The sequence below is a fragment of the Macaca nemestrina genome, chromosome 7 (genome assembly GCF_043159975.1).
Source record: "Macaca nemestrina isolate mMacNem1 chromosome 7, mMacNem.hap1, whole genome shotgun sequence".
NCBI classification, from domain to species: domain Eukaryota; kingdom Metazoa; phylum Chordata; class Mammalia; order Primates; family Cercopithecidae; genus Macaca; species Macaca nemestrina.
This window is the reverse complement of record NC_092131.1, coordinates 87,673,629-87,697,296: the sequence shown is the minus strand read 5'-3', so window position 1 is coordinate 87,697,296 and position 23,668 is coordinate 87,673,629. Positions and strand designations below refer to the sequence as shown.

The window sequence follows — 23,668 nt, the reverse complement described above, 5'->3', positions numbered from 1 at the left end:
CTTGTTCTTTAGTGGTTCACAGAATGCTGGACCAACTACGGCATAAAAGCTCTAAATAGCGGGACAAGACTCCTGGTTGACACTGGGGTCTTTATCAAAATCTCCCCACATTAATTGGTCCCAATTCACTAATGCCCAGTCTGAAGAGAGTCAGGAGGGACAGAGGTACTTTTCTGAAGTAGAGAGCTGTCTTTGACTTGGCAAATCCCCACAGGGTATAACAAGGCAAGCATCAAATGCAATAGTTTGAGGTGAAATTGACTTGGTTATGTTAATAACTAGATGGTCAGCAATAGAGTGAGGAAAGAAGAAAGAGTAATAGAATAGATGAAGGAGAGTTAAATTTTTCTTAGCTTTAGTTAGTAGGGTTTTCCTCTGGGACTATGGCCCAAACACTGGAGGGGGTGGTGCTTTCTTGACTTGGGTTTGATGAGTCCATCCCCTTTCCACTGTACGAATGGCAGTCTCAGTGGTTAGCAGTACAAGGTGGGATCCTTCCCAGGCTGGCTCAAGTTTTCCTTCTTTCCACCCTTTGATGAGAACATGATCCTCAGGCTGGTGCTGGTTTACTGGAAATTCTAGGGGTGGTACCTGTGCTAAAAGACTTAGTTTTGAGGGAAAGGAAAGTGGAAGATAAACCAAGTATAAAATTTCTAAGAAATTGATCTTCTGTTTTAAATGTGGGGACATCAGCAGTGGACTTTATAGTCCTTGGTGCCTTCTTACTTAAAGGAGAAATTTCCTTTAGCACCTATTTTTACTGGTTTTTAGACCAAAGAAAGCCAAATACCATTTTATATTTGACAATGCTTCCTGTATGATTTTATACCAGATAAGCTAAATTTCACCTTTATATTAGTGTCTTATTAATGTTAAACTTAATTTTAATAAAATCTTGTAGACATACTTATCTAATTTTTAATGTCTGACCGTAATGTAAGATTTTTATAGACTCTTTTGAACCTTTTATAATTTTGATTAAAGAGTAGGTTAGTGCTTTAAGAAAAACCTGTTGTGCTTTTATTTAAATGTCTAGTTCACAGAAAAACTAGATTATACCCCTTTAATTTTAGCCAATATGCTTACACACAGAATTTCCTTTACAATTAAGGTTTCAGAACTTGCTTAAACCTTTAAAACCAGATATATATATTTAACCTTTTAATGTAGGTAAAATCCACATTCTTATGCCTCCTTATAATCCTTTTACCAAAGGTATATTTTACTTTCCTTACACATCTTGTACATAAACTGTTTCTTCAATAGGGAGGCCTAATTACTTTTAAATTATACAACATTTCTTGCATAAATTCCCTTTTATAACTTTTTTTCATGACTTTCACAGACAATTCTTCAACATGTCCCAACTTTTTGACTTGTTGCAATCATCCCTTTCTTTAAACAACCAGTTAATTTATTTTAGGACAAGAATTTACCATATAACATTCCTTTTTACATAAATTCTCCCCCCTCCTCCTTTTTTTCCTCAAAGATAATATCCATTCTTTTCCAAAGTGAACTTCCTTCATGTCTGTGGACTAGACTGTCTAAGGCCACAAGATTAGAAGTTAGAATAATACTGTTACACTGTTAACTTTTAGCAAACTTTACTTTTGTTGAAAACCTTGTAAGTTTGGGATTTCAAGTATTCTTTGCTATTAATAAGACCTCGTTCAGTTCATATTAACTTAGAAATTGTATAGATGGCTCCTTCCTGATTTGTAAATACTTTAAGGCTTGGCTGAGTGCAAACAGCTTGCATGTTTGAACAGACCAATTATTAGGTAATTTTCCTAACTCTGCTTCTACAAAGAGTTTCCTTGTCACTTAACTGAATACCCATTGTGTCTTTGTCCCTCAATCACCCAGGAGGAACCATCTGTTGTCCTGTCCTGAAGGGAGTTTCTCCTAGGTCTGATCAGACCTTTGTATGGTAATTAAGATTTAGATCCCCTGTTAGGAAACCTGCTGGGTTAAGGGAATTTTCAGTGGTTAATGTGAAATCATCTTTTTCTAACAGAATAGCCTCATACCTTAAGGTTCTTGAGTCAGTAAGCTACCTTTTTGCCTTTTTTTTTGGACTTAGGATAGTTCTGACCTGATGGGGTATGCTCACAATGAGGTTTCCTCTAAAAGTTATTTTTCTGCTTTCCTCTGTTAGCAAAGTAGTTGCCACTACAGATTGAATGCATTTAGGCCATCCACAGTTTACTGGGTTAAGGATTTTTGACTAGGAAGGCTACTGATTGTCAGTGGCTTTAGTGCTTTCCAGCTATGCCGTTGTTTACATTGACAACAAGGTGGTATTGGAGCGTTATAGGGTCACGGAGAAGACCTTTAATTATTAGTTACAGGTTTTAAATTTACCCTGGCTTTTAAAGGAAGAGAATATACTCTTTTCTCTTTGTTACTTCTATCTCTGTTTCTCTCTCTCTCTTTCTTTGACTCTGTCTCTCTCTTTCTTTGACTCTGTCTCTCTCTTTCTTTGACTCCCTCTTTGTCTTTCTCTGTCTCTCTCTCTCTCTCTTTGACTCTCTGTCTCTTTCTCTCTGACTTCCTCTCCCAGTTTCTCTTTCCTCTTTGCTAGTCTTTCCCTGCCTCTGCCAGCTGCTTATGCTGCTGTTCTCCCCTCTCCTTCCCCTTCCCCTCGGGGAGGGACTGGCAGGAGTGGAGCTACTCTTTCTTCCCCCAAGAAGAAAGGAAAGGGGAGTTCTGAATATTTTTCTTACTACCGGAGGTTTGTGTGAGGTTCAACCCCCTGAAATTTGCAGAAGGCTCAACCCCTCAAACCAGGGATATCTGGCCTTGCTGCTCTGGAAGGTTGACCTGTTTCCTCCCTTTCCCCCTCTGAAGTTCCCTTGCACACTTCCCACACATGTCGTCCTCTCTGGCTGCTCCCCCAAAGGAGAATTAGGCCCCTCTTAGTGTTGGCATACAAGTATAAATCCTACAGCAGGATCTGCCCTAACCGTAGGAGGTAGCTACAGAACCGCGGAGAGGACCCACTCACTCCATCCAGCAGTAGGACTTGTCACCATCCACACAAACAACACCGCAACTAGGGCTGTTTGTGATCATTCACACATACACACATTTAGCCCTCCAGAATTTGACCACCAAGGAAGTACTTTACCGGCTCCTACGGCTTCTCCTTCCCTAGTCTCTGCACAGTCATCGCCACAGTATGTGAGAATCCTTTAGTCATGTTGCAGTCCTGTTTCTTTCTGCCTTGCTGAGAGCGCCAGTTATTCCTCACACTGGGTGGGTCCTGATTTCTCACCCCTGAGGCTGCCACAAAGGGGTGGGGCGCGCCTCCACACAAGAGAGAACCAGAGCCGCCCCCCGGAGGGGAATGTAATCACAGGCGAGCCCCCAAATTGTTTTAAGGTTTCAGTGCCGCAAAAGAAATAGCACTCCAATGTAAAATTTTCTTTTTAATTCTCAGCAAGGCAATGTACTTCTATAGGAGGATGCACCCTTACAGATGGAGAAATGGTGAGTGCTCACCTGGACAAGGGAGGGGAAAGGGTTCTTGTCCCAGACGCAGGTGGCCCCTGCTGCTGTGTCCTTCCCCTATTGGCTAGAGTTAGATGGCACAGGCTAAACTAATTCTGATTGGCTAATTTAAAGAATGATGGGGTGAGGGGTTTGGCGGGAAAAATGGTTAAGGCAGAGCAGGAAATTGGAATGAGTCCGGGTGGAGAATGAGCAGGTAATCTGAATGAGTGAGGGTGGAGCAGGTAATCGAAAAAGGTTGCTTTACGAGGAAGTTTAAAAGTAGAAGGCAAAGAATTGAACATACTGACATATTGATTCTTTGAAGATAAATTTAGAACTCATATCTAACACACTCTCTACTAAAAATACAAAACATTAGCCAGGCATGGTGGTGGGCACCTGTAATCCCAGCTACTCTGGAGGCTGAGGCAGGAGAATCGCTTGAATCCAGGAGGCAGAGGTTTCAGTGAGCTAAGATTGCACCATTGCACTCCAGCCTGGGTGACAAGAGTGAGGAAAAAATAAATAAATAAAAATAATAAATAAATAAATTTGTTTTTAAAAAGTCAAATAAACTATTGATGCCTGGATCCTACCACCAGAGATTCCTGAGATAGTGTGGGGTAGACCTGCTAATCATTATGTTCAGATCTCTCCTAGTAATTTAGATGTTCAGCCAGGGTTGAAATTTACTTTCACGGGCCAGGCACAGTGGCTTATGCCTATAATCCCAGCACTTTGGAAGGCCAAGGCAGGTGGATCACCTGAGGTTAGGAGTTCAAGACCAGCCTGGCCAACATGGTGAAACCCCGTCTCTACTAAAAATACAAAAATTAGCCAGACATGATGGTGGGTGCCTGTAATCCCAGCTACTCAGGAGGCTGAGACAGGAGAATCTCTTGAACCCGGGAGGCAGAGGTTGCATTGAGCCAAGATCACACCACTGCACTTCAGCCTGGGCAACAGGGTGAGACTCTGTCTCAAAAAAACCCAGAAATTTACTTTCACCAATTTACTTTATCTCATGTATAAAATAAAAGAGGGAATAAAAAGATTTTAAAATGAGGCTGTTAGTACAGATTATCTCTAAATTCTCTTAAAATTAATTTGTTCCATAATTCTCTGAACTCAAGTGAAAAAGACAAGCAAATCCCCCAAATCCATAGGGCTGCTTGGGTGCTGTGTTTGGGGAAAAAGATCTGACCAAGGTTCTAGCTACAAAGAGTTCTCTACTGAGGGAAAGGTGAGCTCATTTCTTTTGTGTGTCCTCTCACAGCAGAACAGGTTCTGAATGTCTTCCCAGAATCATGCAGTACTCTGTGATACTAGAAGTAGAAGCTGCAATGCTTAATGGGAGAAAGACTGAAAATAGGTTTCAGATACACAAACATTTTACATAATGAATGATTCCTGGCCGGTGAGAACAAGACAATATAAATGTATTCTAGTGCATCTTTCTTATCTTGGTGGGGGCTCTTACTGGGCATAATCTCTTGAATTGAAAATAAATTTTTACCCTTACTTGACATATAACTAATTGCATTGCAATGAACATAAGAATTGAGTCTTACACTTACCAATGAACACAAGCATTGAGTCTTACACTTACCTATGTACTTCTCACATAAATCAAATATAGTTCTAGGAACAGAGTGGGTAAACACATTTTTCTTAAATTAAATTGAAGTTTACCTGTTAGTGCAACAGTATAGATCTGAAGTCCAAGGTAAATGATGAATCAGACAGTTATGGCAATAGCCATAGTTAGATCAGCCTAGATTTTCATTGTCTTTCTGTTTGGGGATAATAGCTTAGTAATGGTGTCTGAAATTGTATTCTGGGTCAGACTAGAAGGTAGTGATGATACTTTGTGTGAGTTACATTTTCTGGGGTACCTTCTTTGATAAAAATACTACAAGTAACACCAAATTAACAGATTTTATTTACCAATTGTTATCTTTTTTAAGAGACAGGGTCTCACTATGTAGCCCAGGTTGGTCTCAAACTCCTGGGCTCAAGCAATACTCCTGCCTCAGCCTCCCAAATAGCTGCAATTCCAGGCACATGCCACCATGTGCAGTGTATTTTCTAGTTCTTTAAAGTGATTAGGGAGTCCCAGGAACATACTATCCTCAGAAAAAGGCTAACTCATCTTAAGGTTCTACATGTGGTCCTGATTTGTGTAAAAATCCCTCCTCTCAAAATGTGCAACAGGAGAAAGGTTTTTAATGTACCCTTTTCTGGGACTTTACCTTACTGTTTATCCTTTATTTCATAGCCATTGCTTATTGAAGTTTCTTGTATCGGTTCAAAACCTTAGAACGCGCCAACAGACAACATGAGGTGGTGTGGAGCAACATACTGTTTTAATGAGTGCCTGGGTGCAGGTGGACTGAGGCCTAAAATGGTGTCAGCACCAAAATGAGGATGGGGCAGGGGTTTTATGGTCTCCAGTAAACAGGAACTGTCCCAGTTTGATGTGACTGCTACGTAGTACCTGGATGGCCTCTTTCTCGATCTTCAGGGGTACATGTCTTCCCGCCAGGGTACATGTCTTCCAGCCGGCGCTCTTCCTGCTTCTGCTATCTTGCTGGCACACACTGCTGTTTCAAGTAGCCTTGTGCCTTGGGACAGGTCTGAGAAAGGAGGAGTTACTCACCCCTTCAAGCTTTCAGGCCTCAGGGAGAATCTTACAGTTTATATCATGGACAGGTGGAACTCTAGATGTTTCTAATTCAGACCCAGAGTTCTGGAATGAGTTTGGCATCTCACTTTGAAGACCTGGGGATACTTAACTCCCAAATACCAGGAGGCTCCAAGTTTCCACTAGAGGGCCTCACATACTTTGAGACAAGAAAGAGGTTGGCAAATATCACAGGAATTCTAAAGCAATAAGCTGCAAAAAGTAGGGGGAGGAGAAATGTTTTTATGCAGAGCCTTGTGAGAATGAGCTGCTGCTGGGAAGTTGGTGGGAGGGTGCACATAGCAGCAGCTGTGACTAAAACCACCACCACCTCCATCTTAGTTGTTTTCCTTTGTTGGGGAAGAGTCAAACTTTGTAACGTATTTGAACAGGTTTGTTCTGAGCCAAATGTGAGTGACCAATGGCCCATGAAACAGCCCTCAAGAGATCCTGAGAACATGTGCCCAAGGTGGTCAGGCTTCAACATGGTTTTCTATATTTTAGGGAAACATAAGCCATCAGTCAATACATGTAAGATGTACACTGGTTCAGTTCAGAAAGGCAGGAAAACTGAAAGCGGTCAGCTTCCAGGTCATAGGCAGATTCAAACGTTTTCTGATTGACAATTGGTTGAAATAGCTATTATCGGCTGGGCATAGTGGCTCATGCCTGTAATCCCAGCACTTTGGGAGGCCGAGGCGGGTAGATCACTTGAGGTCAGGAGTTGGAGACCAGCCTGGGAAACATGATGAAACCCCGTCTGTACCAAAAAATACAAAAATTAGGCAGGCGTGATGAGGTGCACCTGTAGTCCCAGCTACTTGGGAGGCTGAGGTGGGAGAATCACTGGAACCCAGGAAGTAGAGGTTGCAGTGAGCCAAGATGGCATCATTGCACTCCAGCCTGGATAACAGAGACTGTGTCTCAAAGGAAAAAAAAAAAACTGTTATCTAAAGACCTTGACCAGGCACGGTGGCTCATGCCTATAATCCCAGCACTTTGGGAGGCTGAGGTGGGTGGATCACCTGAGGTCAGGAGTTTGAGACCAGCCTGGACAACATAGTGAAACCCCCTTCTCTACTAAAAATACAAAAATTAGCTGGGTGTGGTGGCAAACACCTGTAGTCTTATCTACTCGGGAGGCTAAGGCAGGAGGATCGCTTGAACCTGGGAGGTGGAGGTTGCAGTGAGCCAAGATCGCACCACTGCACTCCAGCCTGGACGAGTGAGACTCCATCTGAAAATAAATAAGTAAAATAAAGACCTGGAATCAATACAAAGGAATGTCTGGGTTATGATAAGGAGTTGTAGAGACCAAGATTTTATCATGCAGATGAAGTGTCCAGTAGCAGACTTCAGAGAAAATAGATTGTAAATGTTTCTTATCAGACTTAAGGAGTCTGTCATATTAGTCTTAAAGTCTGTGTTGATGTTAAGGCTGGTCAGCTGAGCCTGAATTCCAAAAGGGAGGAGGGTATAATGAGGCATGTCCAACTCCCTCTTCCCATGATGGCCTGAACTAATTTTTCAGGTTAACTTTAGAATGCTTTTGCCTGAGAGGAGGGGTCCATTCAGATGGTTGGGGGGTTTAGAATTTTATTTTTGGTTTATACCTTCTCGAGAAAAGAAAGAGCAAAACCCAGAGATACAGACAGTCTTGATAATCAGAAGTACTTGGAAATCGCAATCACTTCAAGAGACTTTATTTAAAACAAATGACTTGATAAGATTGAAGAAGTATGTTGCATGTTGATTGATTGATTGATTGATTGATTGATTGATTTTTTGAGACAGAGTTTTGCTCTTGTTGCCCAGGCTGGAGTACAGTGGCACAATCTCGGCTCACTGCAACCTCCGGCTTCCGAGTTCAAGCTATTCTCCTGCCTCAGCCTCCCAAGTAGCTGGGATTACAGGCCTGCACCACCACGCCTGGCTAATTTTGTATTTTTTTAGTAGAGATGGGGTTTCTTCATGTTGGTCAGGCTGGTCGCGAACTGTCAGCCTCAGGTGATCCGCCCCACCTCGCTCTCCCAAAGTACTGGGATTACAGGCGTGAGCCACCATACCCGGCCATGTGTGTTGATCTTTTAAAGGAATAGAAAAAACGTTTCCTTACTATACTAAGGGTATTTAGATCCGCATGACTAGTGGGTTTCATTTAACGAGCCAAATCTAGTCAGTCAGGCAGTTACCCTTAGGGTTTTGTAATCAATTAGCCAAGCTGACCACAAAAAAGTCAGAAAGAGTATCTAGGACTTACCAGCATTTATCTACCTAGACGTATCCTCCTAAAATTAGAATCAGAAAATGATACCAGTAATATTTATTATTATTTGATATTGTTTTGGAAGTCCTGGCCAAATCAATAAGATATGAGAAAAAATGGTGGTTAGAGAATTTGAAAAGAAAGAAACTACTATAGCATTTTCTGTAAGTAATTAAGTAGGAGAAAAAAACCAAAGATCATTTTTAAGCTTCTAGAGTTATAGCAAGAGTATAGAAATGACCAGATACAAAGGCACATATATGATTATCTTTTTGAAAATAGTTCTATATTTGTAGTAGTTATATATCAATTAGACAATTGTGCTCTGAAGAAAAGGAGGATAAAGACACACACACGTAAACTAAATGTGACCTATGTTATAAAAATATTTTATTTGGAAATTGTTAATGTTTGAAAGCAGACAAAATAAGGATAGCAACACAAAATGTCTTCTGACTTAGTGTAATACTATTCGCAATATAGCATTTACCTGGTGAATTATTCATCACATATCATGGTGCCCAGGTTTGTTGGCTCAAGTTGTGATGCTGTTTTTAGAAAAAAAAAAAAAAAGTGAATTTAACCAAACTCATAGATTACTCAGATATAACCTAGAATGATACTTTTTACTATGTAAAGAATAACTGTCACACTTCCTGAAATACAGATGTTGGGATGACCAATGCAATCTAAGATTTTAATTAGAAGGTTGCTTGGTAAGCCTAGAATTAAAGAGAAGGGAGATGACTGAATAGTTGAAATGTTTTTTGGCCTCAGGCATTTCAGGTGAAGGTACAGCATTCAACAAACCCACAGCCAAGTCTACCTCTTTAGTTCCTTGTTTTCATGTTTTATTACTGGCTATCCTTGCCATACCTCATCTGATTCACACATGTTTTATTTATGGAACAAAGGTTTTTAAAAATGTATAGGTTAAAATTAGGCAGTGTGGTGAAGGGGAAGCCTTTTTTTTTTTTCTGAAATCTTATGAGTTCTTAGTTGGAGAGGAACCCTGAAACCAAAGACAGATTAAAAAGAGAAAAACAAACTTAAATTTATTTACTTGTGTATTTCATATATACATGGGAGACACCCAAGGAATGAGTAATTCTTAAGGAGGTGGTTTTGTTTCTGTTTTGTTTTGCTTTGTTTTTGTTGTTGTTGTTGCTGTTGAGACAGTCTTATTCAGTCACCCAGGCTGGAGTGCAGTGGCATGATCTTGGCTCACCACAACCTCTGCCTCCTAGGTTCAAGTGATTCTCCTGTCTCAGCCTCCCGAGTAGCTGAGGTTACAGGTATATGCCACAGACCTGGCTAATTTTGTATTTTTAGTAGAGACAGGGTTTCTCCATGTTGGTCAGGCTGGTCTCAAACTCCCAATCTCAGGTGATCCGCCCGCCTCGGCCTCCCAAAGTGCTGGGATTACAGGCGTGAGCCACTGTGCCCGGCCCTAAACCCACTTCTTTTGTCTGAATTCTTGATTTCCTTGACGCAAGACAATGAACCTCGGGTATTTACCCCAGACAAATGACACCACTTCACAAGTATGTCGCAAAGTATTCAAAACCAGAGACATGAGGATGAGCACAAGAATGACTGGGACAAAAGGACATGAATGGGATATTCCTGAGAGATCCCCTAAGATACTTATAAAGACAAGACTGGATATGATACCTGGGTGCTCTGGCCTGTTAAAGGGCCAGAGGAAGTGGAAACAAATGGGAAGTAGGTGGAACCAGAAACAATCCACCAATTCCAGGAAACATTCCAGGCAAGTCTATTAAAAATCATGATTTACCATTTGGATTCGAAGTGAACATGATAATAAATAACAGCATAGATTCACATGGAAATCATGTTAGACTGATCTAACCTCTTGCCTTAGGTAGAATTAAGAAAGGTGGAGAATATTTTGCATCTTTACTTCTGCAAAGCACTCAATAAAGTCTCTCAATACAATGACTACCTTCCTAACTGGTTAAACCAGATCATGTGATGATGTGACACAGAGCTGTCTCCACAGGCCTGTCTTGTTCATCATATTTTCAGGTGACTTGGATGAAGATGTAAAATCTCATCACAATGATAGACGACATGATACTCAGTCAGGGAGAGCAAATCACATGGATGATGGAATCAAGATCCAAAGTTCTTACCAGTCTGAAGCAGCAGATTATATCCAGTAACATGAAATTTCACAAGTATAAATTTTGTCCCCTGAAACAGAAAATCAGTTGCATAAGTATGGGTCAGGACTTGGGTGCTAATAGTTTATCATCAGTACCTTTACTTATCCAACATTAATTGAGGGCTTCCCCAGTGTGAGGCTGTGTTAGGAACTAGGAATACAAGAGTGAGTGAGATACACTTCCTACCTTCAGTGATTTTGCAGTCTATTGAGGAATATAAACAAATAAACAGGAATATATAATGTTACATGAGAGACTCCTAGAGGTAGGGCAGGCTCAGTGGCTCCTGCCTGTAATCCCAGCACTTTGCAGGGCTGAGGCGGGGGAATAACCTGAGGTCAGGAGTTCGAGACCAGCCTGACCAACATGGAGAAACCCTGTCTCTACTAAAAATACAAAATTAGCCGGGCATGGTGGCACATGCCTGTAATCCCAGCTACTCAGGAGGCTGAGGCAGGAGAATCACTTGAACCCGGGAGGCGGAGATTGCAGTAAGCTGAGATTGCGCTATTGCACCCCAGCCTGGGCAGCAAGAGCAAAACTCTGAAAAAAAAAAAAAAAAAAGGAAAAGAAAAAGAAAGAAAGAGAGAGAGAGAGAAAGAGAGAAAGAAAAAGGGGAGGGAGGGAGGGAGAGAGGGAGGGAAGGGGACTAAAGACTCCTGGTGCTAAAGAGCCCAAAGGAGCACTTTACCCTACTCTGATGGGTTTAGGAAATTTTTCCTACAGCAACTCACAGCTGAGTGCGTTCCCAATGATGAGTAGGAGTTAAGTAATGTTGAGGGAACGAACTTTCCTAACAAATCCAGTAGCACATCAATGGCCTGTAAATAAGGAGGACCTGGCTCACTGGGGCCCTGAAAGCCCTGGATTGCTTGTGTGGCTGAAGTAGAAGGCTATAGGGGCTGGAGAAGGGAGCAAGGAAGGACCAGACCAAGGAGAGGGGTGAACTGGAATTTAATCCTGAGGAATAAAGGCATTTAAATAGGGTGTCAGATTTATTATTTAAAAAGATCACTCCAGCAGTAAAGTAGAGAATGGATTAAAGTGGAGACCACCCTGGGAGCAGAGAGATTATCAAAGAGGCAATTACAGTAAATGATCTAGGAGAAATGTAGATGGCCTGAAATAAGCCATGGGAGTGAAAAGCAGTGGAAGTTAAAGATATGAAAGAGAGAAAAATCTATAGAACTTGGTGATTGATTGGTTTAGGGCAATGAGAGAAAGGAGGAAGTCGAATAGAACACAGGATTACATTGTCTTGTGTAGCAATTTAATTTTTCTTTGAACACTCCCAATAACACTAAGAGAGAGATGCTAGTATTATGTCTGCTTTACACTTGAGCAAGCTTGGAGAAGTTCACTAACTCGTTTACATTCAGGCTAGAAAGCACTATATTCGATATTCAAACCCAGACAAACTAAAATATGATAGACTGAGCTTTTATTTTCATATATCAAGTATAAGATATAAGAAATAATAATTTTTAAAATATCAATTCCTGTTTAACCTCAAAAGTTTTATGACTGTATCCTATTTTCTGAGTTTCAAGACTTTGTCCATAAATGTTCATGGATACCCAAAAGTGTTGACATTTGAATCCCAGGTTATAGCAAAGAGGACAATAAACGACTTGCAGGATCTTCCTTTGTTACTAACGGAATGTCCAACAGCAGAAGAAGTGCTAAAGTCCTGGGAAGTGATGACCCTAGGGATTCTGCTTAGGCAACTCATTTATAAAAACGAGGGTTACAACAGGAATATTCAGTACAATAAGAAAGATAAACTCCAAGGTTTTTAAGATTACTTTCAATTAAATGACAGACTGATTTCTGACTTCTCAAGAGACTAGGTAAACCAGAAAACAGTAACTATTATATTTAAACTACTGGCTGGGTGCAGTGGCTCATGCCTGTAATCCCAGCACTTTGGGAAGCCAAGGCCGGTGCATCACTTGGAGTCAGGAGTTTGAGACCAGCCTGGCCAACGTGGTGAAACACTGTCTCTACTAAAAATACAAAAATTAGCCAGGTGTGGTGGCGGGCGCCTGTGGTCCCAGCTACTCGGGAGGCTGAGGCAGGAGAATGGCTTGAACCCAGGAGGCAGAGGTTGCAGTGAGCCAAGATCATACCACTGCATTCCCACTTGGGAGACAGAGCGAGACTTATGTCTCAAAAAATAAATAAAATAAATAAACTACTGAAAGAAAAGCACAGCCAACTTAAAATTATCTAACCTGCAAAAATGTCACTTTAAAATGAGACAAACAAAAAACAAAACCTAATAGAGTTTATAACTAGTAGACTTTCACTAAAGGAAATTTCAAAGGATATATTTCAGGCTGAAGAGAAAAGCTACCTGATGGAAATCTGAAGTTCAGGAAAGAATGAAACACAGAAAGCATGATAGAGCTGGGCGTGGTGGTATGTGTCTGTAATCCCAGCTTCTCAAGAGGCCAAAGTGGGAGGATTGCTTGAGCTCAGGAGTTCAAATCCAACCGGGGAAATTAGCAAGACCCTGTCTGTCTCCTAAGGAAACAAAAACTAAACAACAACAACAACAACAACAAACAAAAACAAAAACAAAACCAAAGCGTGAGAAATAAATATGTGAGCAGCTGGGCACAGTGGCTCATGCCTGTAATCCCAGCACTTTGGGAGGCTGAGGTGGGTGAATCACTTGAGATCAGGAGTTTGAGACCAGCCTGGCCAACATGGTGAAACCCCATCTTTACTAAAAAATACAAAAAATTAGCCTGGCGTGGTGGTGCACACCTGTAATCCCAGCTACTTGGGGGGCTGAGGCAGGAGAATCACTTGAACCCAGGAGTCAGAGGTGGCAGTGAGCTGAGATTGCACCACTGCACTCCAGCCTGGATGACAGAGTGAAACTACATCTAAAAAAATTAAAAAATAAAAATAAAAACAAATAAATATGTGAGCAAATATAAATTGTTTGACTCCATAAAGCAGTAATGTCTTATAGAATTAAAAACATAAAACATACAGCAGTGGTAACAATTTGAGAATGTTATAAATTGAGTCAAGTGGGCCAGGTGCAATGGCTTATACTACAGTCCCAGCACTTTGGGAGGCCAAGGCAGGAGTATCACTTGAGCCCTGGAATTAGAGGCTGCAGTGAGCCATGATCTTCTTCATGCACTTCATTGCATTCCAGCCTAGGTGACAGAGTAAGATCCTGTCTCTAAAAAAAAAAAAAAAAAGAAAGAAAAAAAATTGAGTCAAGTAGAAGAGATGACTTAAAATATTAATTAACTTTAGATTTTTATATGTTTAGTATGCATGTTGAAATTTCTAGGATAAACAATGAAAGGAATAGAGACACCGTGTATACATTCCGAACTAGCAGAGAGAATAAGTGAAATGTGAATTAGTTAGAATAGGCTTAGTTGTGCTGCAGTAACAAACAACCTCAAAATGTCAGTGGCATAAGATTTATTACTCATTTCTCCTACATGTCCATCATGGTCCAGCAAGGGGTTCTCCCTACCATAGTCACTTGGGAACACAGGCTGACACAGGCTTCATCCTGACACACAATTCCACAATAACAGAGGCAAAAGGAAGAAAGCATGGCAACCTGCAGGCCAGCTCTTGATCCTGCTGCAAGAAGGGACCTACATGACTTCTACTCACACATCATTGACCAGAGAAAGTCATGTAGTCACATCTAAGTACAAGGGACAAAGAAGTGGGATCCTTCTAAGTGCCTGGAACAAGAGAACTAAACATCTGTGATTAGCCTTAATGGCTTTTATAAAGTGATATACAAATACACAACTAATCCAAAAGAAAGGAAAACAGGAGAGGAAAAAGAAATACCAGACAAATGAGACAAACAGAAAAGACTAAATAGATGATAGATATACACTGAGGAAGATGAAGATGAATAATTGCAATAAATATAAATGGACCAGTTAAAACACAACACTGATGGAGGAAAATCTAACTCTATGTTGTTTACAAGAGATACTTCAAAAACGTAAGAATTCAGAAAACTGGAGAATGAAAACATAGAAATGATAAAAATTGCAGCATATCTATGCTTTAGAATCCTTTAGAGCAATAAAATTGAACAAAATATATCCACTTGTAGCACCATAAATGGATTGAATAAACATAAGGTAGTTCAGTCACAAAAAATACATACAATGAGATTCTATTTATATAACATTCAAGAACAGGTGAAATTAAACTGTAATGTTTAGAGATGGATACATAAGTGATACAATTATAAAAAGAAGAAAGGAAATTGTTATCTCAAGCATAATTTTTTTTTTTTTTTTCTGGAGGAAAGAAAGTGCTGTGGTCAGGAAAGAGTGCACGGTTGAGAGCTTCAGAAACACTGCCATTGTTCTGTTTCTGACCTTAGCAGAAGTCAAAAGGGTGTCTGCCTCATTGATATTCTTTAAACTTTGTCTACATGTATGGTTTTGGTACTCTGATATGTGTGTGTGTGACTGTGTGTGTTATATAAGGTACCTTACAATTTTTAAGAAATGCTTAAGAAGTAAAGGTTTTATTAGATGATTAGATGTGAAAATCAGGAGGTCACTGGATTCTTTGCTAGAGTAGTTTCACAGTGTCCTTTTTCCAGTTGAAGAGAATATTGGAGCTAAAGAAACAGAGTCAACAAGGAGCTTGGCAATGAAGAGAAGGAGCCAACTGGTAAGTAGCTTGGGAAGGCTGAGTAGAAGGTAACATGAAATTGTCCGTATCCTAAGGAGTCAATACAGAAAAAGACACTGGAAATGCAGGACAGAGATACAGCACAGTCTCAGGAGCTGGGCAAAGATGGGATCCAGCTCACAAGCAAAAGTATAGGAGAATGTCTTACCTGTAAGAATGGTGGAGGCCGGGCACAGTGGCTCACGCCTGTAATCCCAGCAGTTTGGGAGAGCCAGGTGGGCAGATCGCCTGAGGTCAGGAGTTTAAGATCAGCCTGGCCAACACGGTGAAACCCCGTTTCTACTAAAAATACAAAAATTAGCCCGGTGTGGTGGCAGGCACCTGTAATTCCAGCTACTCGGGAGGTGAGGCAGGAGAATTGCTTGAACCCGGGAGGTGAAGTTTGCAGTGAACTGAGATCGTGCCGCTGCATTCCAGCCTGGGCGACAGAGTGAGACTCTGTCTCTTTAAAAAGAAAAAAGAAAAAAAAGAATGGTGGAAAGGAAGGGAAGTAGGTACCAAAATGGAAAGGGATGCAGCCAAGAAACAAGGAAGTTGACCAAGAATATGAACAGAAGAGGAAGGTCTTTTCAACAATGGAACCTACCTCTACAACCGGGACTTCTGAAACAGCGTTCTGAGAATGTGCGCATCACCTCTGTTGTCTGGATCATTGGGGAAAAATAACTGGTATGGAATGACCTGTGACCTGTTACTGAGAGGGCTCACTTCCTGTGCATTAAATTACAGCTACTATATTTAGATTCATTACACATATTAAAATGTGACATTCATCTCTCAGAATATTTCTTAAGTAATTCAACATGTATCACAACTGTAATTTCTCTTTTTTTCTTTTCTTTTCTTTTTTTTTTTTGAGACGGAGCTTCACTCTATCACCCAGGCTTGAGTGCAGTGGCGTGATCTTGGCTCTCTGCAACCTCTGCCTCCCGGGTTCAAGTAATTCTCCTGCCTCAGCCTCCTGAGTAGCTGGGGCTACAGGCGTACGTTGCCACGCCGGACTGATTTTTTGTATTTTAGTAGAGACAGGGTTTCACCGTGTTGCCCAGGCTGGTCTCAAACTCCTGAGCTCAAGCAATCCACCCACCTTGGCCTCCCAAAGTGCTGGGATTAAAGGCATGAGCCACCACACCTGGCCCCAGCTCCATGATCTGTAAAACAGACAGGCTGGATAACTCACAAAACAATAATAAAGAATAACTAAAATGTATATGTATATTGGGGGTGGATTTAAAGAGGGATGTGGAGTTGGTTCACCTTTTTAATCACTCCTGTAATATTGACTGATATTTTTCTGAATGAGTACAGATTTACACACAAAATTCCTGATTTAGTATTTTAAAGATAAATGATTTTTGATCTTCTGTAATTTGTTTCCTTATCTGTAAATTAAAGCACCTTGCTCAAAGGGTTACTGCGGGAACTAAATAAAATTATCCAGGTAAAGCATCTAGAACAATTCAACCAGCTCAGTGACCAGAGTTGCAGCCTTATTTGCCTGAATAATGAAATCATTATTGATTTAAGTTCCCAGCTATGAAACCATATGTCCCAGTTTGCCTAGGACCTTCCCTATGTATGCTGCTGTCCTGGATTAATTACTAGTAGTATTCCTTCTCACTCTCAAAAGTATCACAATTCAGACAGTAGATTAGATGGGTACCCTATTCAGAGCACATAGTAAACCCTCCATGGATATCAGTATATTGTTATTATTACCAGTTTAATATGTCTTCCGAAAAAGTCACAATTAACAGTTAAGTTTGGCAGGCATGGTGGCTTATGCCTGTAATCCCAGCACTTTGGGAGGCCAACGCGGGTGGATCACCTAAGGTCAGGAGTTCAAGACCAGCCTAGCCAACATAGTGAAACCTTATCTCCACTAAAAATACAAAAATTAACTGGGTGTGGGATGTGCACCTGTAATCCCAGCTACTCAGGAGGCTGAGACAGGAGAATTGCTTGAACCTGGGAGGCAGAGTTTGCGATAAGCCAAGATCGAGTCACTGCACTCCAGCCTGAGTGACAGAGCAAGACTCTGTCTCAAAAAAACAAAACAAAACAAAAATCCCAGTTAAGTTTACATTCTGAATTAGTAGGAGTGACAATGATTGAAGATTTTGGTTGGGCAGGAAGGATAGACTGACAGTTCCCTCATTTTATCTTTATATGCAACTGGAGAGCTGCACGGAAGTAGGGAAACATGTCAAGGAATACCAGGCGGGCAGAGCCTGCTTTGAGGCATCTGCCAAAGGTTATGAGTCACTGCAGACACACTGAGAGTCACACTGGGGGAAGGCGCAGCAGACAGGGAGAAGTTCAAAGTGGTGCTTCTGAGAGACTTGGGACGCTGTACACAATTAATCATCTCTCCACAGGGTGACTGTGGGAGCCACAGCAGTGCCTGAGTCTTCCAGGGGAAAAATTGAACACGGAAATGTGTGGAAAGGAAACAAAGGAGGTGGATGAAAGCTGGAGGAACAAGTGTTTAAACAATGCAGCTTTTCTTGCCCTGGAAGGTTGCCTTTGGGTACTAACCTTCTGTTAGTACAGAGGGCAGCCAGGGAGAGGAAGGAAACTATCAAGAGAGAGCAGTAGCAGTCTTGTCTGTGCTCCCCTGTGGTGCTCCTTCTTTTGAGCTCTTTCTCGAACCCTTAATCCCTGTCAGGCTCCTGGAGGAGCCTCACTGGGCAGCCTCAGATCTCCCCAGTTTGCCCTGTCCGCAGAAAAACAGACCATTGAAATTGCTATTTCAGAGCTGGAAGCTGGTCAGCCAGCTCAGATGACCGGAGTTGCAGCTCTTATTTGCCTGAATAATAAAATCATTATTGACTTAAGTTCTCAGCAAACAGTGGGGTATTTGTTTAACATTTCTGAGCTGCTGCTCAAGTTCCAAAAAATGTCCCCTTCCAAAGAAAAGTATTTAAAATTGGATTGAGAGCGAAGAGTAGGTGGAATAGTGCTATTGTGGGGGAAGTCTTGGGTTTGCAGTGAACTTTCACTGACCTTTCAGCTCCTTAGGACATGCTCCTTGTCATCTGTCCATCATGCCCAATGGCCAGCCTAAGGGGAGAAAATGAAGTGCCCTCTCCATGATGGCCAAAACTACCTGCCTGGCTGGCTGCCTGTCCGTTATCATCTCAGTCTCTAAACCACCCACTGCTGCTCCTGATTTCTATGCCCACTTAACTTGTCAACTGTGACTTTGTGGAACATGATACAATGAAAAAAGGCATGGGCTTTAGGGAAATTGGCCCCAATTTAGGCATGAATTTGATCCCCAGTGCCACTGCATAACCTAAAGCTAATAACATCATTTTGGTTATCTGTTATTGCATAACACACACTTACTAAACGGTCCCTTTTTTTTTTTTTTTTTTTTTTTTTAGATGGAGTCTCCGTTTGTCGCCCAGGCTAGAGTGCAGTGGCATGATCTCAGCTCACTGCAATCTCTGCCTCCTAGGTTCAAGCTATTCTCCTGCCTCAGCCTCCCAAGTAGCTGGGAGTACAGGGGCACACTTATCATGCCCAGCTAATTTTGGTATTTTTAGTACCAAATATGTCTTCCGAAAAAGTCATACAGGGTTTTGCTATGTTAGCTAGGCTGGTCTCGAGCTCCTGATCTCAAGTGATCCACCTGCCTCAGCTTCCCAAAGTGCTGGGATTACAGGCGTGAGCCACCTCACCCGGCCTTACTAAACAATACTTTTATTAGTTCTCCTGATTTTATTATTTAGGTATAAACCTTCAGTCTTAACCAGGGTGAGTGGGGTGGGGGTGGAAAAAACGTTCATATCTTGAACCTTTTTTTTAGCAATCTTGTTTATTATAGTGGTATGAGCAAAGCATTCTCAAACTGCTTTTGATTTATTATAAGAGTGAGCAAATAAGTACAAGGGTTAATGTTGTTAATCACACTGTGGAAGAAAGGAAATCCAATTATGGAAGGGAGGAAGGCAAGGAAGAACCCTGTGGGGATGGACTGAATTAAAAGTATCTCTGTAAACTAATAATTTTTAAAATATGTATATGTACATATGCATACATATTTATGTATGTGTACATTCATTTGTGGACATATGCATATATGCAGGCATATATTTCTTAACTCTGTTCACTAAAAATCTTCGAAACAAAGACACTTCAGCAGCAAAGAACACACCTGCCGAGATCTTGGTCTCTAACACCATCCCCCACTAAAAAATCAGGGCACCTTAGGAAAATGACGGGTGGAGCAGGTGCAAGATGAGGCTGGAACATATTGTTACGCCAAAAGAATAATGAAGTCCTGAGAAAGCAGGAAGGAGAGCACATCACAGAAACACAGAAGGCAGCTTGAAAGGGATCTCAGTGGCCAATACTGGCACTATTTGGGCACCAAAATACTAACTACAATAATGAATTATAAGCCATTGAAAAAATAAAAATCTGTGAGTCCTACTGGTAATAAATATAAACACAGATAAACCAGTGTGAAGAAGATAGGGTTTTGCTTACAGTAGAATGCTGAAAGCCAGCTGTTAAATGTGGCATGCAGAAACTTAAAAATTATTTTTGTCATTACCATAACAAAAAGTGAAATAAGCCAGAATTATCAATGGACGCTAAATCTAGGGGAATTTTTTTTTTTTTTTTTTTTTTTTTTTTGAGACGGAGTCTCGCTCTGTCGCCCAGGCTGGAGTGCAGTGGCTGGATCTCAGCTCACTGGAAGCTCCACCTCCCGGGTTCATGCCATTCTCCTACCTCAGCCTCCTGAGTAGCTGGGACTACAGGCACCCGCCACCACGCCCGGCTAGTTTTTTGTATTTTTTAGTAGAGACGGGGTTTCACCGTGTTAGCCAGGATGGTCTTGATCTCCTTACCTCGTGATCCGCCCGTCTCGGCCTCCCAAAGTGCTGGGATTACCGGCTTGAGCCACCGCGCCCGGCCTTTTTTTTTTTTTTTTTTTAAGATGCAGTCTTCTCTGTCACCCAGGCTGGAACACAGTGGCGCAATCTCGGCTCAGTGCAACCTCCACCTTCCAGGTTCAAGAGTTTCTCCTGCCTCAAGCCTCCCAAGTAGCTGAGACTACAGACATGTGCCACCACACCCAAAAACGTAATTTTTGCATTTTTTAGTAGAGACGGGGTTTCACTGTGTTGGCCAGGCTGGTCTCAAACTCCTGACCTCAAGGTATCTGCAAACCTCGGCCTCCCACAGTGTGGGGATAACGGGCATGAACCACTGCGCCCAGCCAATCTAGGGGAAATTTTGAAAAGAAACAGGATGTTTGCAAGACCTTAATGTATCCCCCCAACAAACTGTTTATTAGTAGAAATGGAGAAAAAAATAGCAATTATATAATGAAGATAACTGACAGCATCTTCCCTGGGTCATCACAATTGACATCATCATTGCAGGACAGATGGATGTTTCACGCCTCCAGGCGTATTGCCCTGAGGACAAAACATCACCTATGCAATATTCTGAAATAGAATGCATAACCTGAATTTAATCCTAAGGAAACATCGGACAAACCCAAAATGAAGAATATCAAAAAGGGAGGTGTCTCATAAAACTAAACACACTCAGGCCAGGCGCGGCGGCTCACGCCTGTAATCCCAGTACTTTGGAAGGCTGAGGCAGGTGGATCACCTGAGGTCAGGAGTTCAAGACCAGCCCGACCAACATGGTGAAACCCTGTCTCTATTAAATACAAAAAATTAGCTGGGCATGGTGGCACATGCCTGTAATCCCAGCTACTTGGGAGACTGAGGCAGGAGAATCTCTTGAACTCAGGAGGCAGAGGTTGCAGTGAGCCGAGAATGTGCCATTACACCCCAGCCTGGGCAACGAGAGCAAAACTCCATCTCAAAAAAAACTTAAAAAAAAAATAACTAAACACACTCTTAACACATAATCCAGCTGTCACTTTCTTTGGTGTTTACACAAATGAGTTGAAAACTTATGTCCACACAAAAACCTGCACATGGCTGTTCATAATAGCTTTATGCATAATTGTCAAAGTTTAGAAGCAAGCAAGGTGTCCCTCAGGAGTGGAATAGATACATTACTGTGGTACATCCAAATAATGGAATATTATTCAGCACTAAAATGAAATGAGCTCTCAAGTCATGACAAGACATAGAGGAACATTAAATGAATATTATTAAGTGAAAGAAGCTATTCTGAAAAGGCTACTACTGTATGTAGCTACTACTACATACTGTATGTACTGTATGATTCCAACTATACGACATTCTGGAAAAGGCAAAACTATGCAAACCATAAATAGATCAGTAGTTGCCAGAGGTTAAGGGGGAAGAGAGAGACAAATAGGCAAAGCACAGAAAATTTTTGAGCAGTGAAACTATTCTGCATGTCATAATGGTGGATGCATGTTATTATACATTTGCCAAAACCCACAGATGTATATGACCAAGAGTGAACCCTAATGTAGACTACAGACTTTGGGTGATAATACTGTGTCAATGTAGGCTTCTCAGTTGTAACAACTGTATCACTCTGGTGGGGGGATACTGATAATGGCAGACGCTGTGCTTGTTGGGGGGCTGTGAACCTAAAACTACTCTAAAAGATAAAATCTATCAAAAAGGTGGGGTAAAAAGGTCTTCTCTTTTGTAATTTCTTTAAAAATGTTGAAGACCAAAAAGACACCGAAAGGCTGTGGAAACGATTCAGGTTAAAGGTGGACGGCAGTTAACTGCATCCTGACGCTAGCCTGGAGCCTGCACTGGAGGGAGAAAGTATACTATAAAAAAGATTGGGGGTCAACTGACAAATTTGAACACAAACAGTACATTTGATAAAATTATTGCATCAATGTTCAATGTAATGCTCTAGCCAAATCTGTCTATTTACCATCGTCTGAATTTTTCTTTTGAATCACATTTGCCATTCCCACCACCTGGGGTGACTTTTCCCACCTATGCAAGTCCTATCCACCTCCAAATTTCACCTAACCACTCATGACTACCCAGAAGACTTGCCCAAACATTTCAGCCCTGGGTGATCTAGTCCTTCTCTGAACTCACAGAACCTGTTTCTACGCTGTTGACTTTGTGCTTTTACAGCCTCGCACTCTCCGTTGTCTCTCTATAAACATATCATATCTCTCCACCTAAACCGAAAGCAAACTGGTAAAGGGAATGTTGCTTTATGCTTCCTTTTACCTTGTAGACCTTCCTACGATGGATGTTCACTATAATTCATTTATCTGACAGTTATTTATTAAGCACCTACAACGTACTGTCAATATACAAAGATAAATAAGATGTGGTCCCTGTCTTCAAGGGACTTACAGTTCTATGTGGGGAACCAAACTATAAATAACAAGTTTTAAATGTGCAAGGAACATAAAAGAAAGAATAGGAATTATTCCAAGGTAGACTCCATGGAGTAGTTGATACTTAAATTCGGACTTGAAATACGAGTAGGCATTCACCAGGTGACAGAGATCTGTTGGCAAGGTCCTAATATGGTACACGACTGAGAGAAAGTAGGTGTCAGAAGAAAGACTTCTGCAGGTCTGCCCTTGTCTGTACCTGTGGGCTTTTTGCATGAGAGCCACACGCCTTGCCCTATCCCATGTTTGTGACCGGAATGTACATTAAAGGGAGGTAGTCTGCGTGACCTCAGGAGATTAAAGCCATTGCTGTAGACAAGAAGCGTTAGAGTGAGGTAGGGGCAGTTCCAGGGTTCTCCAAGGGTGGAGAACTGAGAAGAAAGCTTTGCTACTAATTAGGGACATGTGCACAGTCTGTGAGATTGAGAGGGTTCAGTCAGCCCATCTGGAGAACAAGCTTTCACATGGTTAGGCAGCCTTCACACGGTGCCCATGCACCCCAAGAGGACAGACTGTGTGCTCTCGATGTGAACAGACTGCTCAGGTCATGATCGAGGACAGAAAGACTCAATTCAGACTCTTCCCATTGTTCCGAAATCTCTCTCTCGGAAGAAGCGTAAAGGCCTTTATCGGAAGAAGTAATCAACTTTCACGCTTATCTGAGTGAAAGAGAACTAGAAGAATTTTTCATGTTGCTTTTGGCCGGGCACAGTGGCTCACACTTATAATCCCAGCACTCAGGGAGGCTGAGGTGGGAGAATCACTTGAGTCCAGGAGTTCAAGAGCAGCCTGGGCAACATAGGGAAACCCCATCTCCACTAAAAATACAAAAATTAGCAGGTGTGGTGGTGCACACCTGTAGTCCCAGCTACTTGAGATGCTGAAGTGAGAGGATCCCTAGGGCCCAAGAGGTGGAGGTTGCAGTGAGCCAAGACCGGACCACTGCATCAGTCTGGATGACAGAGTGAGGCCCTGTCTCA

The 23,668-nt window shown here is 41.6% G+C and overlaps 2 long non-coding RNA genes across 4 annotated transcripts in view; one reads left to right on the top strand and one right to left on the bottom strand.

The window, feature by feature from the left end:
• The window catches only part of LOC105496554 (uncharacterized), a 29,083-nt gene extending 13,102 nt beyond the window's left edge, over nucleotides 1-15,981 (bottom strand). For 2 of the 3 annotated variants that reach the window (XR_011626035.1, XR_011626036.1), the window contains exons 1-5: nucleotides 15,492-15,798; nucleotides 10,604-10,664; nucleotides 8,938-8,995; nucleotides 5,996-6,134; nucleotides 3,134-3,995 (exon numbers count right to left, since the gene is read on the bottom strand). This is a non-coding gene — a long non-coding RNA (uncharacterized lncRNA). Of the gene's footprint in view, nucleotides 1-3,133; nucleotides 3,996-5,995; nucleotides 6,135-8,937; nucleotides 8,996-10,603; nucleotides 10,665-15,491; nucleotides 15,799-15,929 lie in introns of those variants that run through there. The other variant, XR_011626037.1, reaches the window with a different exon arrangement.
• The window catches only part of LOC105496555 (uncharacterized), a 32,776-nt gene extending 14,279 nt beyond the window's left edge, over nucleotides 1-18,497 (top strand). Inside the window, exons 3-4 of the long non-coding RNA XR_011626038.1 lie at nucleotides 15,252-15,322; nucleotides 17,722-18,497. This is a non-coding gene — a long non-coding RNA (uncharacterized lncRNA). The remainder of the gene's footprint in view (nucleotides 1-15,251; nucleotides 15,323-17,721) is intronic.
• Nucleotides 18,498-23,668: the final 5,171 nt, after the last annotated feature.